Source organism: Copadichromis virginalis, linkage group LG5, assembly GCF_057382275.1.
Source record: "Copadichromis virginalis isolate Kocher_CV1m ecotype Utaka linkage group LG5, C_Virginalis_male_GT1.1, whole genome shotgun sequence".
Classification (NCBI taxonomy): Eukaryota; Metazoa; Chordata; class Actinopteri; order Cichliformes; family Cichlidae; genus Copadichromis; species Copadichromis virginalis.
The window spans coordinates 23,915,005-23,927,968 of record NC_140622.1 but is presented as its reverse complement, the minus strand read 5'-3'; the positions used below and the strand labels follow the sequence as shown (position 1 = coordinate 23,927,968).

General features: G+C 38.7%; 1 protein-coding gene across 2 annotated transcripts in view; it reads right to left on the bottom strand.

Moving 5' to 3' along the window:
• The window catches only part of atp2b2 (ATPase plasma membrane Ca2+ transporting 2), a 98,164-nt gene extending 90,664 nt beyond the window's left edge, over positions 1-7,500 (bottom strand). For both annotated transcript variants that reach the window (XM_085456883.1, XM_085456882.1), the window contains exon 1: positions 7,304-7,500. The gene's annotated coding sequence lies outside the window, so the exon portion shown is untranslated. The remainder of the gene's footprint in view (positions 1-7,303) is intronic.
• Positions 7,501-12,964: the final 5,464 nt, after the last annotated feature.

Below are 12,964 nucleotides of genomic sequence, written 5' to 3'. Positions count from 1 at the left end.
GTGTTGGGGCTCAAACCGGCAACCTTCCGATTACAAGACAAACTGCCAACTCTTGAGCCACGACCGCCCCCTAACATTCAAATATGAATGTTATTGTATTTCACTGGTAGTCTAAGTCTAAAAAACCAAACAAACTAATATGTAGTTGTGTTTTTCATAATACATGTATGAAAAATGACCACATGTTAAACATTTTTCCATGAGAGCAAACACAAAAGCTCAGATTATTTAAAAAACAAAATGAACAAAACAATGAAAAAGGCTCATGGTACTCAATTACTCTACGTTATCATGTTTTAATTACACTTTTCAGTTGTAGTTGCTGACAATAAATAATATTGATTTGAATAATTAATGATTTTAGTACAAGATACTGATGAGTATAGACACCTATTTCTCAAATATTTTGATTCCATTTTAAACAAAAATATTAAGCACATGCAAAGAAGGTATTCTGTGAACCACATACTGAATTTTTTGCCTGAGATGTAAATGAATACCTTAATTTAACACAAAATATAATTTAACATTTTAGACATTTATTTCAACTTATCAAACTCAGATAATTACTATAAGGATATTTTATCTCAGGCTCATCTAACTTATATTTATAGTGATATTTACTAAGCCTCTGAATTCCTTTTTAGAGTGTGTGGTGACCCTTGTAAATAAGGGAGCAGCCAAAAGTAGCTTTAGAATATTAACATTGCTGTAAACACTGGGTGTCACATTTAACTTTAACAAGTCCAACATGGGAAGCCTGCATAGGATTAAAAGGATCGCAGACTGCTAGACCTCGTTCATCATCATCTAAGTCATACACAAAAAAAACAAAGTGTTGTGTGTGGTGGAAGCACAACATCTAATGCGAGCACTCGTCAGCATCTAATCCAAACACACGCTGTAGCCTGTCACCATTTGGACTTAACGTTGCAAGATTTAAACGTCTAAAAAAAAATCAGTGCGGTACAACTGATGATCACATACAGGTCAGAAAACAAGCAAATAAAGCTGTTAATCCTCCAGCTGAAAGCTAATTAGCGCCAGCTGTGTCATCCATTTATTCATTTTATACAAGCCTGGTCTGTTTTAAATACTGGTCACAGAGAAACTTGTGGCTAGAATTACTTATACCTGTCAGATGACATATGCACACTTATGCACATCTTTGTGTGTGTGTGTGTGTGTGTGTGTGTGTGTGTGTGTGTGTGTGTGTGTGTGTGTGTGTGTGTGTGTGTGTGTGTGTGTTTAGTCATTTCAGGTAGACAGTCATGAAAACAAAAAGAAATTCTTGTGTGACATCAAATCAGTTCACAGGTATTATGTTTTTATGTCTACTTCTAAATATCAGAATATAACTATTCTAATTTTTTCCTGTCTTGTTCCCCACTTGGATTTAAATAAACCATCCCATCTGTCTGCCTGTGCTCTCTTTAAACTTCTCCTTTGTCGGCTCACCTCCTTGTGCCTGCGTGCTTCTCTGCCCACCAGTGGTTCATTATATAATGCTGGAATCTTCCTGGAGACGGACTAGAGTCTGTTAGGATCTTACATTAGGCGGAGTTTGACAAATGCATGTGACAAATTGGTTCTGTAACCAATCTCCCTGATGAGACCGTGCACATCTACAAAACAGCTAAAATGTCTCAGTGTGGTGATATGTTTGTGTCACTGTCTGTGTCTGGTGTAGAAATCATCTGTTCAGGCAAAAGAATAAAAGGAATCATACCGATGTTCCAGGTTTCACTGAGAAATAGTCCAAAAATAGAGAAAGAGACAACGTTGAATTCAGCTGTCTGCGGGAAGATAAGAAGGAACTGAAATTGTGTAATACTGGCTGCAGTATGCATGCAGTAGAGCACATCTATCTAACTGTTAATAGAACAAAAGAGCGGACTTACAAAAGCTTTACTGGTAGCCATTTTAGTCCACCAGAACCCATTTATCACCGGAATTAGCACCAGCAGCAGTCTGTTCAGTTTCACATGTTTCAAATTAGAACTGAATAAGCACATTATAATGTGACACATAGTTTTCTTATCTTGATTAAGTATCAAGATTAGATGCAATCTGAAGACTGAAAGGCAGAATTTGATTTGTTTTTGTTTTTCCCCTGTGGAAATTGGATGTACTGATAATTTAGACATATTAGCCATATATACATTCATTCATGTATATTTACCCATAGTTATCGTCTATTAAGCAAAATCATAGACCTCATACTTCTTATGTATATGCATATGCTGTATTCTGTGCATTCTGACACATGGACACAAACATGCCTGCACACACACACATATGTTATATTAACTTCCTACTGCAAGGTCACTGCTAGACGAAAAGAAAAAAGGCTGCCGTAGCCCTCTCCTTGCTCCAGATGAGGCTTCAAAAAATCATGAGGGAGTTATTGGGCTATTTAAATTCAACACATGGAAGCGAACTGTGATGTAGGAGAGTAGACAAAAGAAGAGGAGAGAAGGGAAGCACTACAGTTTCCTTTGAAGTTTGCCTGGAAATTAAAATTTTTCAAGTCATTCAAACAAAATATGATATTTTTTTTATTATTAGTAGTAACTAATTTAACTTTAACAGTAGTTAGCCTATATAACTTTATGGATCGACATCCCTACATTTGACACCATTACATTTAATTTTATCTAATAATACTAATAATCTAAAACATTATTTAATTTATCATACTTTAAATTCAAGTATTAGGTACTTATACAACCATAACTCTGAGATCCTTTAGTAACAGCCAACCTCTTGTTGTTACTAAATTGATAAACATCAACTTAAGCTAGCTTGTTCAGAGCCTGCCGTTACAAAAACGACATGATTCATGGACGACAGAAAATGTTGATGTTAAAATAACATTCTGATTTGCAACATCTTAGAAATGACTGACTGGTCTAAATAATAGAGTTGCTGATTAAAAACTATGGTGTGGATTCGATTTGATTTTTTTATTGATTTTTTTTGACTTTTTTTTTTCTTCTTCTTTCTGTCAGGCGCAATGTATGAAAAAACATTCATCTAAATAGAAAGATGCACTTCACCACATTTAGTTTCCATCTGCAGTTAAATAAATAGAAATACACATAAAAACCCATCATCAATAAACAAATCCAACACGTTCTATGCGATAATCCAAATATCCTAATTATAATTACAAATATTCATTACCTTCTCACAGAAATATCAAATACATAGAAAAAAATAGAAAAAGCATCCATTTATCATGCTGCAATGATCAATTCATGATGAATGAAGTTGGTCTTTTTAACCAGTAGTAGTAACCAGTAAAGCAATAACCAAGACCTTATAAAAAGCTTGCTAACACTACATGTATGTGTTAGTGTTAGCAAGTGCGGCACCAATGTTTCATCAAGCATGAGCTGCTGATGATATGATATTTTATTGGGTTTATAACGTCACTATTTCTTTCTCCTCATAATAATTCTTAGCAGCGAAGAAAGCAAAGTAGATGAAAAAATACTATCAGAAGCAATGCAAACAATTTCACTTCAAGAGAATACCACATCCAACAAATGTCACGTGTTACACTGCTGTATTGGCACAAGCTCCTAGATGCAAGATCTGAACGTTTCAGCCTTTGCTGTCCCATTATCAAACAGCAACGCGTGCTTCTAGTCCTCAACACACGGCTATCTATATCTCATTTCAACTTTAATTTATGGAATCAACAATTTATGGAATCAATTCAGATTATACACTTACACAAAGGAAAGCCGAGAAAATAACATCAACTACTAGCTCACAGCTCACCATGTCAAACACGTCCTGAATCACCAGGACACTATAAAAAGTGATTTCAAACAATCAGCAGGCAAGACACCAAAAATATGATCGCTTACAAGACAGGAATAGACATGGAGGAAAAATTATTAGTCATTGTGTCATACACCTATGTACAAACCCACTTTGTGCTGTCAGATTTTCACACAGTAGGAAAACTAAAAGTATTTTCACCTGAGAAAAATTTGGAAAGAAAAAACACTGGACTCTCTAATGTGTCACTACACTCAAAGCAAGTGGGTGTCAATGTCAAGTGGCTGTCTTCAATTGCTTCACACCCAGGCTTTCAACCCATCTTATGAACACTTGTTATCAGAGGTGCATTTTTTTCACACTGTCTCACCAGCCAAAATATTTTTCTTTCAAAAATTTGAAAGATTTCATGACTGGAGGAAACAAAAACCATCAACAACAAAAGTGCTCAAACTTTTATTCCATCACCTGCAGCACTTCTACCTGCGAGGCTGTTTTTAAAGTGATTTATAAATAAAGTTGGCATGGATATGGTACCTGATATGAATTTGTCCTTAACAGAATACCTTTTCTATTTAAGGAACTCAGCTTAATATATAAAATATATAATTTACTTAATATACTTAATGTTTCTAAACTGCACATAAAGCACAATAAATCATTAGTCCATGGAAATTACATTAAATCACACGTAGAGATTTTAAGTCAAGTTTTTCTTTGGTTTCATTTTGGTTTTTAAATTACAGATCTTAAACTTCCACTAACTTGTACAATCCACACACAACTGTATATCAATACTCACTAACCCTAGAAAATGATGGCCACCTCATTGGATTGCAATGTTCCTTCTTTCATTCAGTTTCATCGTACCTCTCCACCTTTTATTCTTGTTCCTGCCTTCGTTGCTGCATTTACTCCAGACATGATATTGTTTGGCTGAAGTAGGAGTAAGAATTGAATTTAAACTGGCTCAATGGCAGCCTTGTCCCTTTCAGCCAAATCCTATATTTATACGTCTCAGTCTCCTCTTTTTCTTCTTTCCACTAATCAGGTTTTTAAAATAGCTTTCCTTCACTGACAGAAATGCTTATAAAAGAAAAATAAGCAATGAAGTTGCTATATGTTATCTATCAATTCCTGTCATTTAAGGCAAGAATTGATCACATTACATTACATATTAGTTCTTTTTTAAGGTAAAATAGGGTTAAGGGTTAGCCTTGCTTATCATTTTTATTTGTCTTTAAGCTGTAAGATCCTAAGACGTGATGATGACACAGCAAAAATAATGAGGTGCATGCACCACTCTCGGCTACAGAAGTGTATAAGAAAGCAGAGCAACATATGGATTGTATCTGTAGGTGATATGCATTGACTGTAATTAGTTATCCTTCCTAGTGATAAATAAATCATACAATGACAAAATAATTTATATTTACAGACAGGCAAGAAACTAAATGACAAAAAGTCATGCCACATGCAGTCTAAACTCATCCAATGTGTCTTGGAAATGATTGTCCAGCTCTCTGAAAATCTTTTGGAAGGATGGTACTCTTTTTTTCAACAAGGGTGGAGAGCACATTCTGTGTGCATTTATGATATGACTGTGAAGGTCATATATGGGAATCGTATCATAATACTCATACTCATAATTCAGTGAACCTCCATAGATGCAGGGAGGGACAATCATCCAGGAAAGACCACCACTATTATGGGCGATCGTGGCTCAAGAGTTGGGAGTTCGCCTTGTAAGGTAACTCGGAAGGTTGCTGGTTCGAGCCCCGGCTCGGACAGTCTCAGTCGTTGTGTCCTTGGGCAAGACACTTCACCTACCGCCTACTGGTGTTGGCCAGAAGGGCCGATGGCGCGATATGGCAGCCTCGCTACTGTCAGTCTGCCCCAGGGCAGCTGTGGCTACAACTGTAGCTTGCCTCCAACAGTGTGTGTGAATGGGTGGATGACTGGGTGTGTAAAGCGCTTTGGGGTCCCTAGGTGGGACTAGTAAAAGCGCTATACAAATACAGGCCATTTACCATTACTATTAGTGTATAAATATTTCTTCACAGGTTAAAGGTCATTATACACAAAAAATGTATTAATTTGTAGGGACTCTTCCATCCTGGGGAACAAGTGGCTATGGAAATTGCTATTTGGGTTTTTTTGCGAGTTACAAACTTGGTTAAAGTAATTACATTGAATTCACAAGGTTTACTCTAAACAGATACACACTTTGGCACAACATTTTTAAATTCTCATGAATATATTACCTTTTTTCTTCTTTTTGCCTCCAAAGTATTCCATTTTTAATTTTTATGCACACATTTGCACTTTTATTATCTATGTCTTATTATCTGAACATAACGAGCAAGCAAAACATGAAGAGGGGAAAAAGCAAGAACACGGCAATAAAATGGGGACACTCATTTGAGTTGCCCGGCTGTCTTGGTGCAGTGGAGATGATGGTTGAGGTCACACAGTCATCGCAGCCCTAATAGAGGCACGATCAATTTCCTATGACAGCCTATCTTAGAGTACAGCTGAATGATTGGACGGCAGACTTGCTGACTGACTGTATGAATGAATGCATGAATAACTTGGTGGCTATGCAAATGGCTGACTTTTTTTACAACTGTCACACTGACTACATGTGAACCAAAGTGTCCGATTCTGGTTAGCCAACCAGACGAAAAGCTATTGACCCTGTCAGTCAGTTGCAGAGATGATCAGTCCAGTCAGTTGATCAGACAAGCAAAAATCCAATCAACTAACCAGCCAATGCAATTACCAATTCACTGACCACTGATTGGAATGTGCCACAGACCCAGCCAGCAAGACAAGAAAAACTGACAGCCAACAGAGTAAGGAGGAGAAGTGATAATGTTCCCAATTAATTCAGTGGCCATGCCAAATAGTCAGTTGGCTAATGCAGTAATGACAGCAAACACATGATCAGCTACAGCAGTGAAACCTGCTGCCATGCCAGAACCAGTCAGTAAGTATGACAGAGAAGAGAAACTGCAGAGTTTATTCTGCCAACAGATGGCCTGAGAGAGAGAAGGGGTGTGCAATAAAACATCTTTATATACAGAAACTGCAGACAAGGGCATTTGATTTCACCTGAAAGTCAAAGACCAACACACAGCATTGACCGACAGAACTTGTACAACATATCTGCATATTTAAAAAATGTCACCGCTGCATATATTATGCACGTGTTGATGGATCGTGCAGACAGCTCTAACAGATCTCCTCATCTCTCCTCTCCCTCTCTCACAGACCACCTGCTCCTAGACCATTTTGGATAACAGTACAGGGTTACATTATTATCTTTGTCCTCTTTGTCACAAACCAGAGACACACATGGAACAATGTGTACAATTCAGTGTCTTCACATGCAGCTGATTTATTTAACAGAATCAAAAGCAAATGATCGAACCAGCAAACACACACAAAAATACCCGAAACAAAAGTGCTGATTAATTTACATTTTCATACATGAGCAACGCATACTTACATGGCAGAAAGGTTAAAAGCACCGTCACCGTGACGTGAAAACCATCCCACCTAAAAACGATACTGCAACGGCACATGCAGCAGGGGACTAGGCACAACAGCGACGTGCGATATGTGTGCGTGCATGTGTGTGTGAGTGTAGGTGTGCATGTGTGTGTGGAGACTCGCTAAGCTGCACTCTCACTGCTACTGCCTCAGCTGGGGCTGTCTCAATGCACAGCCTGTACCATGTCGGCAGGCAGCAGGGGTGGGCGTATGTATGTGTTTGTGTGTGTGCGTGAGAGAGAAAGTGTGTGTGTGTGGACAGTGCTGCATAGCAGATCTTCCACTATCTGACTGGATCACTCAAGATAGATAGACAGAAAGACCGATAACTGGATTGATAAGAATAGAGAGGATAAAAGACAGGAAGGAGAGGATATGATGGTGAATCCTGTTCTCTACATCCCTGTGGGTCTCTTACTCCCTCTCATTGACATTTTGCCCCGAGAACAGAACAGCAGGTCCAGTGTAGACATGCATGCAACCTAGTTTTTAGAAATATCAGAAGAAGGAAGAGAGATAGGAAAGAAAAAAAAGAGGAGGGGTGGGCTGGTGGGACGTACAGTGAATAAATAAACGATGTACAAAAGAAAAGGGGGGGGGGGGGGGGCAAAGTGAAAAAGGAAAGGCAAAGAATTTAGAAATTAGAAGGTGATTGGACAAGATTTGAAATGCCTTGAAGACAGAAACGCGATAAAAAGCTGTAGATGTAAAGAAGAAGCCAGTATGTGAATAAAAATGGAGAGGAGGGATAACTTTCAAGGGCATGCGTCATTCTTGCATTCTGCAGATCGGGATTCCCATATAAGACCCACAGACCTGGATACAGCTCACCCCAGTGGACATTATAGCTGCAGGACACAAGACCTTTGTGTAAGCCAGGCGCTCCAGAAGAAGGTAACAGCAACAGTTTCATGACACTGTCACTCATGTATCCCAGATCTTATCCTATCACAGCTTGCAGGGAGAGAGGAGGAGGAGGAGGAAGAGAGGGTACAACCTCACACTCTTTATGTCTTCATCACCCCCCCCACACACACACACACACACACACACACACACACACACTCTGCTTTACCAATGCCTATATTCCTGTCTCTTGCTCAACGTGTACATTACATTGTCACAACTCAGTGACTGTAAGGTGAACGACTCTGTATACCAAAGCATTCTAGAGATAAATGTGAAACCATCTTTCTGACAGCTAAAACCTAACTGAAACTGAATCATGCAACAAGACAGTGATTCCAAATACAGCAGTAATACCTACAACAGAATGACTGACAGAGAAAAAAATTTTTTTGCTTGTTTGTTTGGGAACAATGACACCGAATGTTTGAGTTGGTTTTGAAAATGAGATGCTTTTAATTACATTTTTTCATCCTTAAGAAACGAAACATCCTTCGAAATGACAAGAGTACGAGAACGTCCTGTGTGGTGGGGAGTGAATGGGTGAACGGGAAGTAACTGCAGGGAAGTAAGAAGCAGATGTGTCTGAAGTGAAGAGACGTTTCTGGCAGGTAACAAACACAAAGCAGATAATGTGAATAGAATTATCTTCGCAAAAGTCGGGATCATGACTAGAATAGAACAGAACAGAACAGAACAGAAAACCTAGAATGGATCCATACAGTACTGTAGTGACTGGATAACTTTTCACCACATTTTATAACATTATTTCCTGTATAGTGACTTAGTTTAGTTAAGAAGCTTATGGTGAAGTATGGTGAGAGAGAGAATGAGAGCAGTGATGGGGATCAGAAACAGGCCCTGAATATCAATGCAGCACGTCTACAAGATTTCAGGGCTGCAGTGCACCAAAACCTGGGAGAAAGAGCACAGTAGCGTCACAGCCAATCAGAGCTGAAGGTGACAGTCCTGCACAGCTAATATCCGTCCAACAAACCATCAATAGTTTCTGCCACCTGGAAGAATCGTGGCAAATCATCATTTTCCTTGTCTGATTTTTCTGCTTGCCTTTATGAGTGAAGAGATCCTAAAGCACTTGCTAAAAAGTAAGATGCTGTACTTTTCAAATGAAACTATCACTTGTCTCATTAACATGAAAGTCAGCTTTAACTCCGTCAAATACTGCAGGGTAGTTAAATTTAAAAAAAGATGCTGCAGGCTTGCCTTTGCACCAGAGAAAACCCAGGTGTATTTAGCTTAAGAAAAATTTGTGCCATAGGTCTTAATTAAATCACAAGCATGCAAGTAGACTATAAGGCGCATTAGTATAATACTCTCTGTGATTTTCTATAAATGGCACCTTATATTCCATCAGTAAAAGCTCCATTTCCTTCCAGTTTAGGGATTTGTTAACCCGTAAAGTGTCATGTTTACCTCAGGTCAATCAGACATCCCATATAGTGGTTTCTAGCTCCTGCCAATAACCATTAGACTTATTAATTGCGGAAGCCTCAGAGTATCTCCTGAGTGCTGGAGTAAAATTAGACCAGGGCTGTGTCTATCTATGGGCAGGCACACATGCTTGCAGTTAATGAGATGACTCCCAAAGGTTTCTAACCTCTCTCAATGAGAGGTCACCATTATGCATCCCCAACTCTTATCTAATACGTTTCCCACATGCTGCATGTCTGTATTTCCTTTAAATTTAAACAGTTAGCAAAAGTGAAACTTCAGCTGGTCTACAACTGTGCTGTGCAAAAATCTTGAGACACCTTCCATTTCTTAATATTTTTCTGGGGAATGGGAAATAGGTCAAGTAGTTTATTAAAAAAATTGCAAACATACATGAAAATACAGTACACAATATTTAAAACAAAGTCTGGCTGAATGTCAATATTTGGTATGGCCACCTTTATTCTTCAACATAGCCTAAACTCTGTTAGACAAGTTTTCTTGTAGTTTCTTTAAAGAGTCTTCAGGAATAGTTCTCTGGGTTTCTTGGAGGATATTCAAGGGCCTTCTGTTCTTTTCTACTGCTTCAGTAATATTAAGGTCTGGGCTCTGGGGAGGTCAGTCCATGACTGAGTGCCTCGTTGTTTGTTTTTCTATCCAGGTAAGTTGCTACTAATCAGATGCTTGCCAGATGGTATTGCATTGAAGATGAAAATATGACCGTATTTGTTACATGTTCATAATTTCATTAAGGTTGAAATGCAGTTCCAAACTATGACAGAGCCTCCACTGTGTTTCACAGGTGACTGTTATCCTGACCTTCACCAAGCATAACTAACAATGATTTCAGCCAAAAATGTCAAACTTGGATTCATCCCTCCATAAGCCCTGTTTCTGCTGATTTTCAGTCTAATTCTCGTGTCATCTAGCATATCTCATTATTGTTGTTGACAGCCATCCTTCCACTGAGTCCATTTTGGATGAGGCTTCAGTGAGCAGTATATGGATCAACTGAAAGGCCACATGCATCTCTCATGTCCTGTGTCAGATTTTTTCTTAAAGACGGGTTCCTGTTACTGTCTCCTCTCCTCCTCTTGTCCAGTTTCCTCAAATTTTTTAAGGACACACTGCACACAATACAACAATATGACAAGTTTTGGGCTAAAAGCTCCTTGGGAATTACTTTGCAATTACCACGCAAAAATGCTATTTTATGCCTGTCAAACTGTGTCATCTTTGCATTCTTCAAAGATTCGGCTAACGAAATTGGAAAAAATTATATATTGTTGTGACAGGCAGTAGCATTGTGCAATTCAAAACTGGTCAATTGCTAAGTTGTCTGTTATGTGTAGAGACAATAGTGGTTCATATGGTAAACAAATGGTAAATGGCCTGTATTTGTATAGCGCTTTACTAGTCCGTAGGAACCCCAAAGCGCTTTACACATTCAGTCACACATTCACACACTGGTGATGGCAAGCTACATGTAGCCACAGCTGCCCTGGGGCACACTGACAGAGGCGAGGCTGCCCGAACACTGGTGCCACCGGGCCCTCTGACCATCACCAAGAGGCAACGGGTGAAGTGTCGTGCCCAAGGACATAACGACCGAGACTGTCCAAGCCGGGGATCGAACCGGCAACCTTCCGATTATAAGGTAAACTCCCAAGTCTTGAGCCACAATCGCCCATATCGTGGCTCAAGACTTCTGTAGCTGCCTTTTTCTATGTTTGAATGATTCATAGGTCAATCTTAAGTGGGTAAACAAAAACAGACCTTCAGAAAGCCTAGGGATGTACAGTGTACAGTATTGTATATTGATAAATATTGCTAGGAGAAACAGATTTTTCAGTCTACATTTTGTTAAGCAAAGCTTCCAGCTTTTTAATACTCTTTAATACTATGACTCCCAATTCCTAATCGGCATAGAAGTCAATACTATCCAATTTTCCTGTCTTATTTCTTTTTTTCCAGTTCTTCTTCACTTTTATCTACTATAGGTCCTTTTCCGGGAGTAATTTTGAACGTATTCCAGTTCCCTAAGGACAGCTATAAGCCTTAAGACTAATAGAAACACACATATACAACCCTGATAGTCACACAAAAACTCAAGACACCTAACATCCACGTACTCATTCCAACAAACAGAGCCAGCGGACAGGGAGACATTGTCTGACTCTTGGGGTGAACTCGGTTGAATTGTCTTTAGCTAAGCTTCATGCATACAAAACCCAAAGGCAAGGAGAGACAGAGGACAAGAAGATATTACACAATGACAGATCATGCAAGCAGTACATAAAATATCAGCAAACACTCACTGTAGCTCTTCCAATTTAGGCTGTATCCTTGGTGTCAAATACAGGAAGTTAGCCATCAAGATGAATTTAGAAATTGTCTTTCTATGCGTGCTGTCATGTGAAGACACCGAACCAAACATGTGTCCTGTGCGGGAACACCTCTTTCCATGTTTTTTGCTAATCCTATTCTTTCCCAAGGGTCAACTGAGAAACAAAGATGGGCTCTACTGTATGACTCCGAGGGGTAGACCCACATGGAAATACACATTACCACTTTAATAATACAAGGCAGTATTGGAACAAATGAGAACACCATTATACTTACAGTAGCATGTCCAGCATAAAAAGGGTGAAAAAATATTCACAGTACATTAATTTCTGGTGTTATCTGGCTAGCACTGCATCAATCAGATTAAATAACCTGTTATTCAATGCTGGCATTCTGTGATATTTCACACTACATTTGCTGAGTCATTTTAGCAAGGACACAGGTTATACTGTGAGTATTGCATACCGAATTCAATAGAATACAGTGTCCTTTGTTGAATCGCATCACAGTTTAAGATGCAGAAAGTGTTCCGACATTTTGGCTTTGTGGCGATTTGTGACTATGTTGAATGAATGATTTAACTGTTCATTTGTAACGCCTAACAAATGTAAACACAGAAGTTTAAGAAGGTTACAGAGAGTGTTGCTAAGAGTGTCAATGTGGGTGCAATACTCACTGTCGACATTCGTAACTGCAATTTCTACAAAAAGCAGGGGAAAATGTCCTCTCGGCTCACCGAGGTTGGGATTGCATACACCAGCTGTCTATTTACATGTGTCTTTAAAATTCAAATTAATCTTCTTTTCTTCCTTTGCTAATTAGTAATCTATATCAAAAAGAACAATGTAAAAGGAGAAGATTTTATTTTCTGGACTTGTCACTTTACAAAATGAGCCGCTTGTTTAAAGAAGCT